At 42.1% G+C, this 15653-nt stretch overlaps 1 long non-coding RNA gene across 3 annotated transcripts in view; it reads right to left on the reverse strand.

Annotated features, from left to right (window-relative positions):
* LOC122554352 (uncharacterized) overlaps positions 1 to 15653 on the reverse strand; it is a 59399-nt gene that overhangs the window by 7402 nt on the left and 36344 nt on the right. The window contains exon 5 of one of the 3 annotated variants that reach the window (XR_006312972.2): positions 9185 to 9310. The exons of 1 other annotated variant lie outside the window; for it this stretch is intronic. This is a non-coding gene — a long non-coding RNA (uncharacterized LOC122554352). Of the gene's footprint in view, positions 1 to 9184; positions 9311 to 12099; positions 13530 to 15653 lie in introns of those variants that run through there. One more of the 3 variants, XR_006312971.2, reaches the window with a different exon arrangement.

Genomic DNA, 15653 nt, shown 5'->3' on the forward strand with positions numbered 1-15653 from the left:
TTCAGGTTTTACTGCATTTGGACATGGACAGCTTCAGTATCTGAGGAGTCATGAATGGTGCTGAATATTGTGTAATAATCAGTTAACATCTCAATTTCTGCTCAACCAATACAAAGAAGATCATCCATGAAGCAGTTGAAGATGGTTGGGCCTTAGACACTGCCCTAAGGAACTCCTGCAGAGTTGCCTTGAAGCTGATGTGTTTAAATACCAACAACTTCAATTATCTTCCTTTGTGTCAGGTATGACTCCAACTAGTGAAGAATTGTCTCCAGTTTTGCCTCTCTATCAAATAGGATTTTAATGTCAAGGGCTGTCACTCTCTCCTTACCTCAGGAATTCAACTCTTTTGTTCACATTTGAACCAAGGCTGTAATTAGGTCATGAGAGGTATATCCTTGGCGGAACCAAAACTGAGCGTCACTGAGCAGGTGCTGCTTGATAGCACTGTTGATGATGGCTTTATTGGCTTTACTGATGATCAAGAGTAGACTGATGTAACAGTAAATGTTCAGGTTGGATTTGTCCGTACAGGACATTTCAGGTAGATGCTAGTGTTTTATTTGTACATGAAGAGTTTGGTTTGGGGTGCTGCAAGTTCTGGAGCACAAGTCTTCAGTACTATTAGTGGAATCATGTCAGGGTCCACAGCAGTACCCAGTGTTTTCAGCCAATTCTTGATATCACACAGAGTAAAGTAAATTGATTGAAGATTAGCACTTATAATGCTGGGGACTTCAAGAAGAGATTACAATTGCTCATTCACTTGGCACCTCTGGCTCAAGACTGGTGTAAATACTTCAGCCTTGTCTTTTGCTGGCCTCTTCCATCATTCAGGATGGGGATATTTCTGGAGCCTCCTCCTTCAGTGAGCTGTTTCATTGAATACCACCATTCACGACTCGGTATAACAGGACTGCATAGCTTAGATGTGATCCATTGGTTATGGGATTGATTTTCTCTATCACTTACTGCCCATGCTCTTCTGTGTGCATGTAGTTTGTGTGCAAGTTGTCTTGTTTTGTAATTTCACTAAGCTGACACTTTATTTTTAGTTATGCCTAGTGCTACTCCTGGTGTGCCCTCCTGCACTCACCGTTGAACCAAGGTTCATCTCCTGGCTTGATAGTAATGCTAGGATGGGGGAATTTGCTGGGCCATGATTCTGCTGCTACTGTTGATGGCTTACAGCTTCTCATGGATGCCCAGTCTTATGTTGCTAGATTGGTTCAAAGTCTATCCCATTTGCGACTTTTATGTCTTTTGCCTCGGAATTGGTGTCTCTGCAGCCATTGCTGCAATTCTTAACATGGTAGCTGCTTAACCTCTTCTGTGCCATAGGTGGAGCTACAGAGTAAAGCTTTGGTCATGTCTGTACTGAGGAAAATTAAAGAGCAATTCATTCTAGATGAGTCCAGCTGGTGGTTCAAGACAATATTGGCAGATATCTGCGAATAAGCCGTATGATAGCTCAGACAGAACATTAAGTTATTAAAAAATAGGCCAAATTATCGTTAGAATATTGCAACTAAGTAAAGAGAAATTTAAAAATCACACAACACCGGGTTATAGTCCAACAGGTTTATTTGGAAGTACTAGCTTTCGGAGCTCTTCTCCTTCATCAGGTGATTGTGGAGTATAAGATAGTAGGACACAGAATTTATAGCAAAAGTTTACAGTGTGATGTAACTAAAATTAGATGTTGAATAAGACTTGGATTGTTTGTCAAGTCTCTCATCTTTTAGAATGGGCATGTTGGTTTCAGTTCTTTCATATGTAAATTCCAGAACTTTCTTAAAGTTACATTCTCAAGTGAACTTTTACAATAGGTGCCATGTTGGCCCAGATAATGCATTGAAGGTGTGAGGTGCCCTGTGTGAGGCTGCCTGTGCCTCAATGTCCAGACTGATACTAATCTAAAAAAGGGATTTACAGACTCTTAAATGGACTTAAGCAGCTCTTTTGAATAAAATAAAACGTAATTCTGCAAGTACAAATTCACCCCACAAACATGTGTGTGTGTGTGCGCGCATGTGCATGTGGGTGTCTGTGTGTGAGGGATATGAATGTCTGTGAGAGAGTGTGAGTGTGAAGGGACATAGGTCGGTGAGAGAGTGCTTGTGTGAGTGTGAGAGTGTATGAGAGAAAGCTTATGTGTGTGGTGCAGTGGGGTCACCTATAGTGTGACATCCCCGTGGGTACCGAATTTGGCTATCAGCCTTTGCTAGGCCACTTTACGTTGTTGCCTGTCCCAAAGTCCACCTTGCAGGATGGTCACCCGAAGGTCCAAAGTCGTATGTCCCTGACTTCTGTAATTGCAGAATCCCTTTTTTGTAAATCCCTTTTTTAGATTAGAATCAGTCTGAACATTGAGGCACAGGCAGCCTCACACAGGGCACCTCACACCTTCAATGCATTATCTGGGCCAACATGACACCTATTGTTAAAGTTCACTTGAGAATGTAACTTTAAGAAAGTTACGGAATTTATATAAGAAAAACTGAAACCAACATGCCAAAAGATGAGAGACTTAATAAACAATCCAGGTCTTTTTCAATGTATAATTTCAGTTACATCACACTGTAAACTTTTGCTATAAATTCTGTGTCCTATGATCTTATACTCCACAATCACCTGATGAAAGAGCAGCACTCCAAAAGCTAGTGCTTCCAAATAAACCTATTGGACTATAACCTGATGTTGTGTGATTTTTTTTTACAGATAATTTATTGAAAATTTAACATGTTTTTAGAAGTTTACAAAAGAAAACTAAAAAAAACCAAGTATAAACATTGATATACAGTTAAATCTTAAATAAATAATAACCAAAATCTATCAAACAAGAAAAAAGAAATACCAAGAGAAAAAAAAGACAAAACTCAACTAACTACACATTTAACTTACAACTAACCAGAGTGTATGATTAAAATTCTTACATTATTCAAGAGACAAAAAAACCCAACAGATAACACATAAACTGAGCAGTGATATACATGCTCGGAATGTGTTAACATCAGATCACAACAAAACCCGTATTCATGTGGGATTCCTCTCCCGGGGGCCCCGGACCAGCCAGGTTCACCCTCTCAATTAAATAAAGGCCCTTGTAGGATGACCGAGATATCTGTATTTGTGTAATTCAAGAAGGGCTGCCATATTTTTATGGAATAATTTGGCTTTTTCTCCTGGTGCACCATATTTATAAGGAAGTCAGGGGGAGTATATTCCATAATTATTCTGTGCCAACTCGAAAGTCCATGAGGGCCCTCAGCCACCCAGTTTACCAAAATGTTTTTCCCTGCACAGAAAGAGAGAGCAGAAAATAATCTCTTCCCTGTCGTAATTTCAGGTGTTCTTTATCCAATAAATGTGTCTCCTATAGGAGAGCTATATCGATCCTCTCCTTCTTGAGGTTTAATAATACTCTCCTCCTTTTGATTGGTGAATTACTCCCCATGACATTCCAGGTGCACCATTTAATCGACCGATCATCCATAATCACCGGGCAAGTCCGAGGCCCCCCGGGAGAAGAAACCCTATCCAAAACATCCCGAGCATAGAGCATATAAAATTCACAAAAATAAAAGCTCTTTAATACATTCAGATCAATATAATAATAAACTATTTTTAAATGATAAAAAAAGTATAAAACGTATTTAAACGGAGATCTTCCCCCTTATTCCCAGGGGGCATCACTTCCCTTCCAAAAAACCCATCATAACCTCTCCCAACAAGTGCCCCACCCTTGACCCAGGCACCCCATGATAGGATAAAGAAAATTCAAGTATACTACTGAACTAAAACTAACAGTGAGTACCCTATCGCCTACCCCTCACCCACACCAACACCTGGATATATTTGGTAATGTTAATACCATATATGAACATATATGACTATTAAATTACAGTCTCTGCAAATAATAATTAAATATATTAATACAAAATAACAGGGGAAAACAACCCCGCTCCCAAGGACAAAGATAAAATAAGATAAGCTAGCCACCTTCCCCCATCTACATTAACTAGACCCCTTGGCCTATATATATATTAAAAAAGGGGAAAAGAAAATCGCTAAGTAAAAAATGAATAAATAAACCCTTCTTCCCACCCCCCCGGAGATAATGTTAAACAGTAAGGTAATGAAAGGAAAGAAAAAGGAGGCTAAACTGGAGTGGGAATAGGGCAAAACAACATCAATTAACTCTTATAATTTATCTAAGAGAGTCCAAAAGTTCCTTGGCCTTCTCCAGTGATCCGAAGTTATACATGGACCCTTCATGGCTGAAGTGTGGTATAGCTGGGTAGCAAGGAGTATTGAATGTTTAAATCCCTTAAACGCTTCTTCGCTTCATCAAACACCTTCCTCTTTCAGACCAGAGCTGGGGAAAAGTCCTGAAATAACATAATCTTGGATCCTTTATAAGTCATGGCTTGGGGATCTTTCCCCAGATTTCTGGAGGCTTCTAAGAGCATCTGCCTCACCTTATAGCTCTGCAGCTGGAACAGGACCGGGCAGGGGCGCTGGTTCGAGCGTATTGCAACCCGGTAGGCCCATTCCACCCTTACCTGGCCTGATGCAGCCTCAAGATTTAAAAGCTGTGGAAGCCACTGTTCAAGGAACCTTGTAAGCTGGCCTTCTTCTTCCTGTTCAGGAAAGCCCATCAAACGAATATTTTTTCGACGACCTCGATTCTCGAGGTTGTCAATGTGATTTTCTAAGGTCCTGACTTGCTGCTACAGAGTCTGGACCCAATCCACGGCCGATCCTGCAATGGCCTCGGAGGTCGCGCCTTTTAGCTCTGCCCCTCCAATTCGGCACTCAATTTCTTCGATGCCTCGGCCATGCTTTTATAGCGCGGCCGAGAATGAATTCCATTGACTTTGGGACTCGTCAATGAAAGCATCGATCATCGCATCGAGTTTGGAGATTATTTCCGTGAGGCTCGCCACTGTAGGTAAGTCCCCCTGGGCGGCTGCGGACACCTCTGCTGCAGCTGGGGAGGGGCTCCTGCCTGCTGAGAGCTGCAGGTTCCTTTCCCCCTAGTCATTTTTACAGGAGACTGAACTGTTCAAATTTAGTACTGAACCACTAATTATATTAAGTAAAAACTATTTTAAATGATTTGGTGAGTGTGGTGGAGGAGGGTGGCCCACTTTGCCTAGGTCATGGGAGGAGCATTATAGACTCAGACTTGCTGCCAACTTGGATTTCCGTTGTGTGATTTTTAACTTTGTACACCCCAGTCCAACACTGGCACCTCCAAATCATAAAGAGAAATTCAGTCACATAGAGTCATAGAGCTGTACAGCATGGAAACAGACCCTTCAGTCCAACTCGTCCATGCCAACCAGATATCCTAAATTAATCTAGTCCCATTTGCCAGCTTTTGGGCCATATCCCTTTAAACCCTTCGGATTCATATACCCATCCAGATGCCTTTTAAATGTTGCAATTGTCCCAGCCTCCACCACTTCCTCTGGCAGCTCATTCCATATATGCACCACCCTCTGCGTGAAAACGTTGCCGTTTAGGTCCCTTCTAAATTTTTCCTTTCTCACCTTAAACCTATGCCGTCTAGTTTTGGATTCCCTCACCATGGGGAAAGACCTTGGCAAATCACACTGTTTATGCCCCTCATGATTTTACAAACTTCTATAAGGTCACCCCCTCAGCCTTTAACGCTCCAGGGAAAATAGCCCCAGCCTATAACAGTCTCTCCCTAAAACCCTGAAATGCTGGCAACATCATTTTTATCAACATTTAGGTTTCCTAACATATTCTAGATGTTATTCTTATTTGGGAGAATTTGATACTTTTACAACCAATTATTCTTCTAAAACGTAAGTGCAGCATATGCAATACCAAATATTATCAACTGCCTGTTTGGCTTCTTTATATTTTTTTGCAAATGTTGCAGCTGTCCTTTGGTGTTACCACAGCTGGCAGCAATAGATCCCAGACTTGGACAGGTTGCACTTTAATACATAATGGTATTCCTCCTAATCTTCAGCTTCTGGAAGAAATGCTTTGTAAATACATGTACCCTACAGAATATTGAAAAGCAGTAACTTAGATTGAAAGTAACTTCTGGTTCAACAAAAATAAGAGCTAGTAAGTTGATTGAGGCTTCACTATAAATTTGCAAATACTGATAGACTACAGATTCCATTGCCTAAGAGTAGTGTGAAAGCTAATTGGTGGTTTTTGATATTTACTGCAGTTTTGGTATAAACTGAATTCCCACTGTCAGAACACAAAAAAGCTGAAGGAATATATCACATTAGAAATTTGACAAATGTTACTAAACATCCATAATAGTTTTAAAGTACAAGGCCTCACACACCGGATGTTGCTGGAAATTGAGGGTTTGAGTTAAAAGGAGAGACTGGATAGACTGGGACATTTTTTACTGGAGCATAGGAGATCGAGAAATGACCTTGCATAGGTTTATAAAATCATGAGAAGTATAGATAAGGTGAATGGCAGGTGTCTTTTCCTTAGAGTGGGGAATTTCAAGAATAGGGGACATATTTTTAAGGTGAGAGGAGAAAGATTTTAAAAAGACATGAGGGGCAACGTTTTTTACACAGAGAGTGGTTCGTGTGTGGAATGAACTTCCAGAGGAAGTGGTGGAGGTGGTAGAGTTACAATGTTTAAAATACATTTGGATAAGTACGTAAATAAGAAATGTTTGGAGGGAGATGGGCCAAGTGCAGGCAGGTGGTACTAGTTTCAAATGAGATTATGTTTGGCATGGACTGGTTGGACCAAAGGATCTGTTTCTGTTCTGTGTGACTCTATGACATCTATAATGCTTGCCCCCAACATACAAAAATTGCTGCTGATACAATAGTCAAAAAGTATGGCTACATTTGGTTTTAGGCACATTGCCTGAGATAGTTTGGAAAACCAGTGGTGAGCTCCAAGGTGACACTGATATCTGATCTTCTGCCTCATTATAATGGAATGAGCAAGAAACAACAACCCGCCAGTGAATAGGAAAGGCGCAATTGGCTGTTGCTAGCATACAGCAGCTCTCGCATCTACTCATCTGGAATTGGAGCCAGAGGTACTATTCGGTTTGAATCCTGTAGCAGACAGTTTGGAGTTACACAGGTTGGAGACTGGGGTTTGGTAGGGATTGTGTCATTCTATTAAGTATCCTTGAAGTGTTATTGAGCATTGACACAAGGTTTGTGGGGTTTGCTGTCATCAGCAGTCAACTCTGTTAATGTCATCTGGTTACCGGCATTGGTATCCTGGGTTTTTTTCTTGAAGACATAATTCATAATTTCTCCTAGTTGGCATCATTTCAAAATAGGTGTTGGTCCCCATTGCTCACAGTGTTGTGGCAAGAACCCATCATAGCCATTATGTTGCTTGTGGGTTAGTTTAACCCCCAAAGCAATCTCAAAGATTGGGATGCTCACTTTTTTTGGTCGATTCTAACAAAAGGAGTCTTGTCAAGTAAACAGTTTGAAGCTTTTTGTAACTATTTACAGGCTGCAGGAGTGCAACCTACCACAAAGACTGTTAGGATGGCAGTTGCCCCAAGGCTTCCTGCTAAAGCTTCTTTTTTTCTCATTAAGTCTATTCAACATCATTATAGTGGCGAGTGCTTACTGCACTCAACTATTAAAACTTTCAAACACGTACAACAGGTGGAGGACTGGAGTTAAAGAGAATTTGCAATTGGATTGAAGTCAGAAGTGGTGGTGATCAGAAGTGGGATCTGTCAGCAATAGATATTCTTTAAATATCAGGTCAAGAGGCACACGCTCATTCCTCCTGGCTCTAGAATCAGTCAAGTAAATATTATTGTCCTTCTTCTGAATGCAACCAGCCTCAGTGCTAATTACCACAATAAAAAGTAGCTTTGAAGTGGGACAATGGATAGGTATATGTCTCTTTGCCGATATATGCAAAGAGCTGGAAATGTGTTGCTGGAAAAGCGCAGCAGGTCAGGCAGCATCCAGGGAACAGGAGAATCGACGTTTCGGGCATAAGCCCTTCTTCAGGAATGAGGAAAGTGTGTCCAGCAGGCTAAGATAAAAGGTAGGGAGGAGGGACTTGGGGGAGGGTGGTCGGAAATGTGATAGGTGGAAAGAGTTCAAGGTGAGGGTGAAAGGTCAGACTGGGGTGGGGGCGGAGAGGTCGGGAAGAAGATTGCAGGTTAGGAAGGCGGTGCTGAATTCGATGGATTTGACTGAGACAGGGTGGGGGGAGGGGAAATGAGGAAACTGGTGAAATCCGAGTTCATCCCTTGTGGTTGGAGGGTTCCTAGGCGGAAGATGAGGCGTTCTTCCTCCAACCGTCGTTTTGTTGTGGTCTGACAATGGAGGAGTCCAAAGACCTGCATATCCTTGCCACCAAGGATATGTAAAACCAAGAAGACGGTAGTGAATACCTAATTTGTGTGTTTCGATATTCTTTGTTGAAGGGGAAATGCACGGAAAAACACATTTCAAACACTGAAGTTTTCGATACATAACTGGGAATTCTGATTCTCTGCAAACCGTGGATAGCGATAATTGGTGGAAGTGGGAGGTGGAATTGAAATGTTGAGCTACAGGGTGGTTGGGTTGGTTGGTCCGGGTGTCCCAGAGGTGTTCTCTGAAACGCTCCGCAAGTAGCCGGCCTGTCTCCCCAATATAGAGGAGGCCACATCGGGTGCAGAGGATGCAATAGATGATGTGTGTGGAGGTGCAGGTGAATCTGTGGCGGATATGGAAGTTTCCTTTGGGGCCTTGGAGGGAGGTGAGGGGGGAGGTGTGGGCGCAAGTCTTGCACCTCCTGCGGTTGCAGGGGAAGGTGCCGGGAGTGGAGGTTGGGTTGGTGGGGGGTGTGGATCTGACGAGGGAGTCACGGAGGGAGTTGTCTTTACGGAATGCTGATAGGGGAGGGGAGGGAAATATATCCTTGGTGGTGGGGTCCGTTTGGAGGTAGCGGAAATGACGGCGGATGATGCGCTGTACATGGAGATTGGTGGGGTGGTAGGTGAGGACCAGTGGGGTTCTGTCCTGGTGGCGGTTGGAGGGGCGGGGCTCAAGGGCGGAGGAGCGGGAAGTGGAAGAGATGCGGTGGAGGGCATCGTCGACCACGTCGGGGGGGAAATTGCGGTCCTTGAAGAAGGAGGCCATCTGGGTTGTGCGTTTTTGGAACTGGTCCTCCTGGGAGCAGATGCGGCGGAGTCGAAGGAATTGGGAGAATGGGATGGCGTTTTTACAGGGGGCAGGATGGGAGGAGGTGTAGTCCAGGTAGCTGTGGGAGTCGGTCGGTTTGTAGTAGATGTCCATGTTGATTCGGTCGCCTGAGATAGAAATAGAAATGCAAAGACATAACTAAACATAGGCATGCTGAAGGTGTGCATAAAAAGTACTTATTTATTTTGCCTTTATTTCGCCATATGACTATAGTACACTTCTAGCCAACATTCCTTATAAGTTATGTGGCTATGCAGCCACACTGACGGTCCACACACAATGCAGACACATTCACTTCTGCTTTCCCCAGCCACTGCCACATAGACCTCAGATGAGTGGCTGGAGAGATTGGAGGGAACATAGCTTCTGGCTGTAAACATGAGTATTCATCATGTTTGTCAGATTAAGGATTTCGTCAACTAGTTTATGAGAATCATGCACTGACCTGCTGAACTCATAGGGCATGAAACTTTCCCTTCATTCCTCTAAATATCTTATTCTTAGTAATAGATTTAAATTTTTGCTTTACTAACTTGGAAATGGATACTTAAGTTGCTGGTATTACATTTCCTCTTCATCTTTTTCAATGTCCATAATTCTAAAAAGAAATACCTTTTTTGGTAAATTTGCAGTTTTCTGTAATGTTCTAATCTGTGGTGAAGGATGATGCTGGAGCCAACCTTTACTGGTTTCAACATTTGTTTCTATGATGAAACATTACAAGGATACACCTGTAAATCAACCACCCAAGCAGTTCTCATGCCCTCCACCTGCAAATAATGGAACACACTAGGTGTACAACTAAATGATGGAGCACTGCACCAGGAAAACTGTTACTGAATGCACGCTCAGTGGATCTTCAACAAATTGATCAATGAACTTGATTGAAGGTTGGCTGACTGTGCAGAACATTCCAATACTTCAGTGGTCGTACCACAAGAGCAAAGCATGGATATTGAGCTGAAGTGGAGAGACAGTGGTGCAATGGGTAGGATATCATCAGGATTGGTTGCTTCAGAAGTTAACATGACAATCACCATCTGCTTGAGTCTCGTGGTTAGAATACCGTTTATTGTCATGTGCACTCGAATGAGTGCAGTGAAAAGTTTGTAATGCTGCCTTTTGGTGCCAACTTTGGTACAGGGAACCTCGTCACAGAATTGAAATAATAAAAAATAAATAGACTAGCATGGGAATACAGAGTTCAAAAAGTCCAGAATGGACAAAATGAGGACAGTTAAGGAATATTGCCACAACCCAATAGTTATCAATACTGTTAAAGCATGGAGGGCAATTCAGCAGAGGAAGGGCAATATTGGCAAAACATCTTTTCTTACACCTATAGTGGGTATGCTGGGATTTCAGTCAGGGATGATAGATTCAGGATTCAAACATTGGGCAGCTAAGGGTGTGTCTTGCATATGCAATTTATTTGAGGGAGACATAATGATGTCCTTTGATCAGTTAGTGCGGAAATACGAGCGATCTAGCAGGGGCCTCTTTCATTTTTTTCATGTCAGAGATTTTATTAAAAAAAAGACTACAGTTTTGACTGATCCCTACAAATCCGACATAGAGAGGAGGGTGCCCAGTGCTAAGAATACACTTTCTGTCAGCACTTTATATCATCAGTTGGAGGGCGCGGACCCTCAGATGATTTTGATCAACTTTGAAGGGTGTGGGAGAGAGAGCTAGGTGTTGAGGTCTCCTCAGAGGCATGGGAAGATATTTGGGAAAACACAAGAAAGATATCAGTTTGCAATAGGACCCATGCTTTACAGTTGAAGAGGGTCCACTTGAGTCCGGATCGTTTGTCAAAGTTTAAACCAGGGGTATCTTCAACATGCCCCAAGTGTAGGCACTCTTACCCATTGTCTCTGGTCCTGTGGTAGGATTCAAACATACTGGAGCACTATGTCAGGTACAATGGAGGGGATTTTGGGTGTAAGGGTGGAGAAGGCCTATCCATTGTATTCCCTGCAGATGTGTGTAAGAAAAACTTTTCAACATCCTCACTTCCAGCGCAAGAAAGAATGTCTTGTTAGGTTGGGTGTCCGAAAATCTCCCAGGCCTGTAGGGTTGGCGTAAGATTGTTATGGAGCATATCCCCTTGGACTTTCTGACAAATATGGTACACCACAAAACTGAGAATTCCAATAAGACATGGCAGACCTTTTCAGACAACCTGGACACAGATTTGACTGCTACACAAATAAGGGCTTTTATATAGCCATAACAATTGTGTTTTACGAGTCCAATATCCAGAGAGGGAAAACTGCGAATGTATGAATATGTGAAAAGTAATGCTCTCGATATTCGAGAGCGTTTTGTTTTGCTGAGCTGTGTTATTATTATTTATTAGTTTATTGTTATTATTTATTTAGTTAAGTAGTTCATTGGAGTTTTTAAAATATATATATATTTATACATTTGTACGTGAGGGCAGTTTGGGTTTTTAAGTTTTTTTTGGTGTTCTTTGGTATTGTTTTGAATTGTATTGTTTTGTATTTGTTGTAATATTAAAAAATCTATTTTTCAATAAAAATATGTTATTTAAAAATTCCAGAATGACAATGAAAAATATATTTGAAGTATTTAAGTTACAGTCCTCTTGCACTGAGTTCGTGCCTGCTGGGCTTCAAAATACGAGTCCTCGCTGCTTCCATATACTGGCCTATGTCCCAGACATGCCTCCAAGACTTGTCCCCTGGCTGACCTATGGCCGTGACTCACTTCCAGGACCTGACCCACGTTTTGCTTTGCTCCCCACTCTAAGCTCATCTGCGACTTGTTTCCAGGACTTACCTCCCAGATCGGCCCAGGTTTGGGCTGCTCCCACTCCAGCCACAACCTGCTTCCCATGCTGGCCTAGTCTGCAACCTGTCTCCATGTCAGGCTAGTTTGGGACTCCATTTTCCATTCCTTCCACATCAGGTAATTTAAGAAGTTAAAAGTTGGGGAATAGGGGGAAAGAAAAAGTGCAGCAAAGATGGAAAAAAGAAAGAAAAAGGAAAAGGGACTGGCAAGCAGAGGAACTCCAGTTTAAGCATCTTACTCTGCTGCTATCTTGCCAGCCAAATCAGAATACTGGCAAGTTGGTGGCCACTGCAATGCCAACAATCAAAGTGGTCACTGCCGAGGCTACAGAAAGAAGATTGGGTATCTCAATATTAAGGCTGTTTAGAGTTCCAGACAAGTTTTTTGATTTATCATCCTAGGACCAGGTAAACAGACATTAGCAATCAGAAAGGTGAACCTTCCAGCAGTGGTACCATAGTCATGGACTGGCCTGTATCACCAGGTGCCTCTCCATGAGTCATGCAGCAACCACGAAGGAAAGCTCCCAGAGACCCATTTAGAGGCCATGTGGCAGGGACCTCTCCCAAGACCAGTAATGTGCCACCTGTGTTATGTCTTGCAGGAAGTGTGCAATGTATCTGAAAGAGACACGTTCATGATATCATCACTGTATCAGAGCATATATCCCAACAGAATAAAGGTCTCAGTCTTCACCCTATGAGCTTGCTTCTCTCATAGAATGACTTATTCTAAGGGAAGCATGCTAAAGCACATCCAAATTGCTTAGCTTAAGCCCAGGCACATAAGTGCCTGTATTTGTAAATCCAAATGTAAATACCAGGTTCATTGAACTCTTCAGTTCAAGATGATTACATCGCATCTTTATGTTATGGGAACTAAAAAAATGTATCACAGTATGATAGTAGCAGATCGTCAATCTACCTCGCCACTTCATGTCATGGTTACAAAATACTAGTAAGCACCAGTAACTGCTTATTTGAGAATCCTCACTGAAAATCAGACCAATTACAATAAGTTTACATAAATACTGATTTCCAACTTAAATAGCTGGGAGGAAGACTTACTTTCTGTCTACTTAAATGTTCAGACCTCTCAAGCTTGAAGCCTTCTATCTTTTCTTCTTTAAAGTAAAATATGAAATTACAGCTTGTTTTCTGATATAAAAGTTAAGATGCAGCAGTTAAAAGACCTCTTATTAAATTAAATTTCCACAGCTAAAGGTTTCTTATAGACTGAAAGCAAAAGTTGTTAGATAAAGAATACTGTCAGTTTAACTACACAGCCTTCCTGTTCAAAAATATTACTTCAAGTACGAAAAAGCGGTTTTCTAACTTGTGTGTTATGGTCAGTTGGTTCCATCAGTTTGCTTCTTTCAGTTCAGTGCCAGTTGTGTCATGTTATCACTTGTTATTTGATGCAGAATTTCCCTGGTCACTGAAATCTTCCAGTACAGACTTGTATTTTTTAAATGTTAAGATCGCCACTCAGGAAAACTTCTTACAAAGGCTGCATCCCCGAAAAATAAAGTAAAATACAAAGAAAAATAGAACAGAAGAGTCAATCAAGTAAATGAAAAGAATGAACAAATCCAGCACTCAGTATTAATAAAAAACAAGAAGCAACAGAACTAATAATAAATGAAAGGCAAGCATTTGATATGGATGAGTCAGCAAACGATATCTTCACTGAGCTATAGCTATTTAAGCCTACCCAAAATTACCTAAAATCCAAAATTTATACAGGAGCTAGTGCCAACATATCACCTCTACTGATTCTAAAAAATGTGTCCCCACCTACCCCAACAACTGCGCTCCTTGGTACAACCGACAAAATATTACCTCATAACATATAATCAATTCTGTACAGTGATATGATCACATTGTAGTGCTAATATGCATATTTGTCTTAGATTCCTAAAATATTCTTCCAGGTAGATACCAATGTTCCAACTGTGGCAGGACTATGAGTATTGTGACCATTCACGAGATTCAAACCACTCCCACAGTACTGAGAACAAGACAGCCTCAAGACGTTCCTCTTCAAAGACAGAGACAGTGAGCAGATACACCAGTAAAAAATTACCATATGTACACAGAAACATAGTGTAGTCAAAAATCCCATCACAAATATTTGGATATCAATAAAAATTTCTAAGATATGCAAACAGCCCAGGTTGTGTAGTTTTATGGCTGATCTTAGAGCTACACTGTAAAGGAACAGAAACCAATGTATGATATGCCACTCATGCATGCAGAGAGTGAGGAAGAAATCTTCAGTGGCAACAATTGTGTGAATGGCACATTATATCTCCATCTTACTGAACTCGATTCTCTTGCACTGAGAGAAGCATTCTTCATTACATCTGAATTGCTTAATTTGAGCCCATACATACGTTGCCTGTGTTTGTAATCACATATACCAGGAGCTGTAAGAAAAGTTCATTGAATTCTTAAGTACTACATGATCCTCATCTCATCCTTATGTTATGGCAGCTAACCTAAGTATTGTAGTGTGATGGTGGCAGATCATCGGTACATAATAAATTAAAATGGCTGCCTGCCTCTGGTCAGCGGTCTACCACACCACTACTGTTTCTTCTGTTGAGAACATCTTTTGGCAGTAGGAACACACAGACTTCTTACCCAACTCCTTTTGCCTCCACTGTACATGTATGTCTTCTGTAGTGATTAGAACCAGATGGATCTTATTGACCATGAGATCCTTGATTGAGGTTGTTAACCTGGGCCACTCAGGGAGTCCTAGTTGACCAATATAAACAGGGGAGTTTCCGTGGTTACGTTAGGGCCCGGGTGTCCTTGGAGAAGGAGCACACAGTGTCCACCAACACCCTGGAGTTGTTCAGGGAGAAGTGGGTGCCGCAGGGAGTGGAGTGTATTATTTCTCCCTCCAACTCTATTTTGATTTAGTCCCTACCCTCCCCTTCACTGTTTTGATCACACAGCACTGCCCTTTGATGTGAAGGGCAGTGCTTGTCACTGGCCACCCGGGTGTTTTCCTATCTTCCTGGTGGTGGGAATTGAATAAAGATTCGTGCACTTTGTGTCTCTCACTGTGTCTCACAGCTGCACACACACACCATGGGTGCTGGGGATAAAATAAGCACTACCACACTTAGGTGGTAGTGTGGGGGAAGAGAAAAAAAAAAAATTAACAGAGGAGTAGGTGGTCGAAAGGTGTGTCAGGGCGGACCGAGAACTGGAAGGGGCATGGGGTGGAAAAAAAAAAATAAAAAATAAACAGGGGAGTTTCCGTGGTTACGTTAGGGCCCGGGTGTCCTTGGAGAAAGAGCACACAGTGTCCACCAACACCCTGGAGTTGTTCAGGGAGAAGTGGGCGCCGCAGGGAGTGGAGTGCATTATTTCCCCCTCCAACTCTATTTTGATTTAGTCCCTACCCTCCCCTTCACTGTTTTGATCACACAGCACTGCCCTTTGATGTGAAGGGCAGTGTTTGTCACTGGCCACCCGGGTGTTTTCCTATCTTCCTGGTGGTGGAAATTGAATAAAGATTCGTGCACTTAGTGTTTTTCACTGTGTCTCACACCTGCACACACACACCATGAGTGCTGGGGAAAAAATAAGCACTACTGCAGTTAGGCGGTAGTATGGG

The sequence above is a fragment of the Chiloscyllium plagiosum genome, unplaced genomic scaffold, assembly GCF_037043375.1.
Source record: "Chiloscyllium plagiosum isolate Xiang-an unplaced genomic scaffold, Cpla_swu_hap1 HiC_scaffold_9, whole genome shotgun sequence".
Classification (NCBI taxonomy): domain Eukaryota; kingdom Metazoa; phylum Chordata; class Chondrichthyes; order Orectolobiformes; family Hemiscylliidae; genus Chiloscyllium; species Chiloscyllium plagiosum.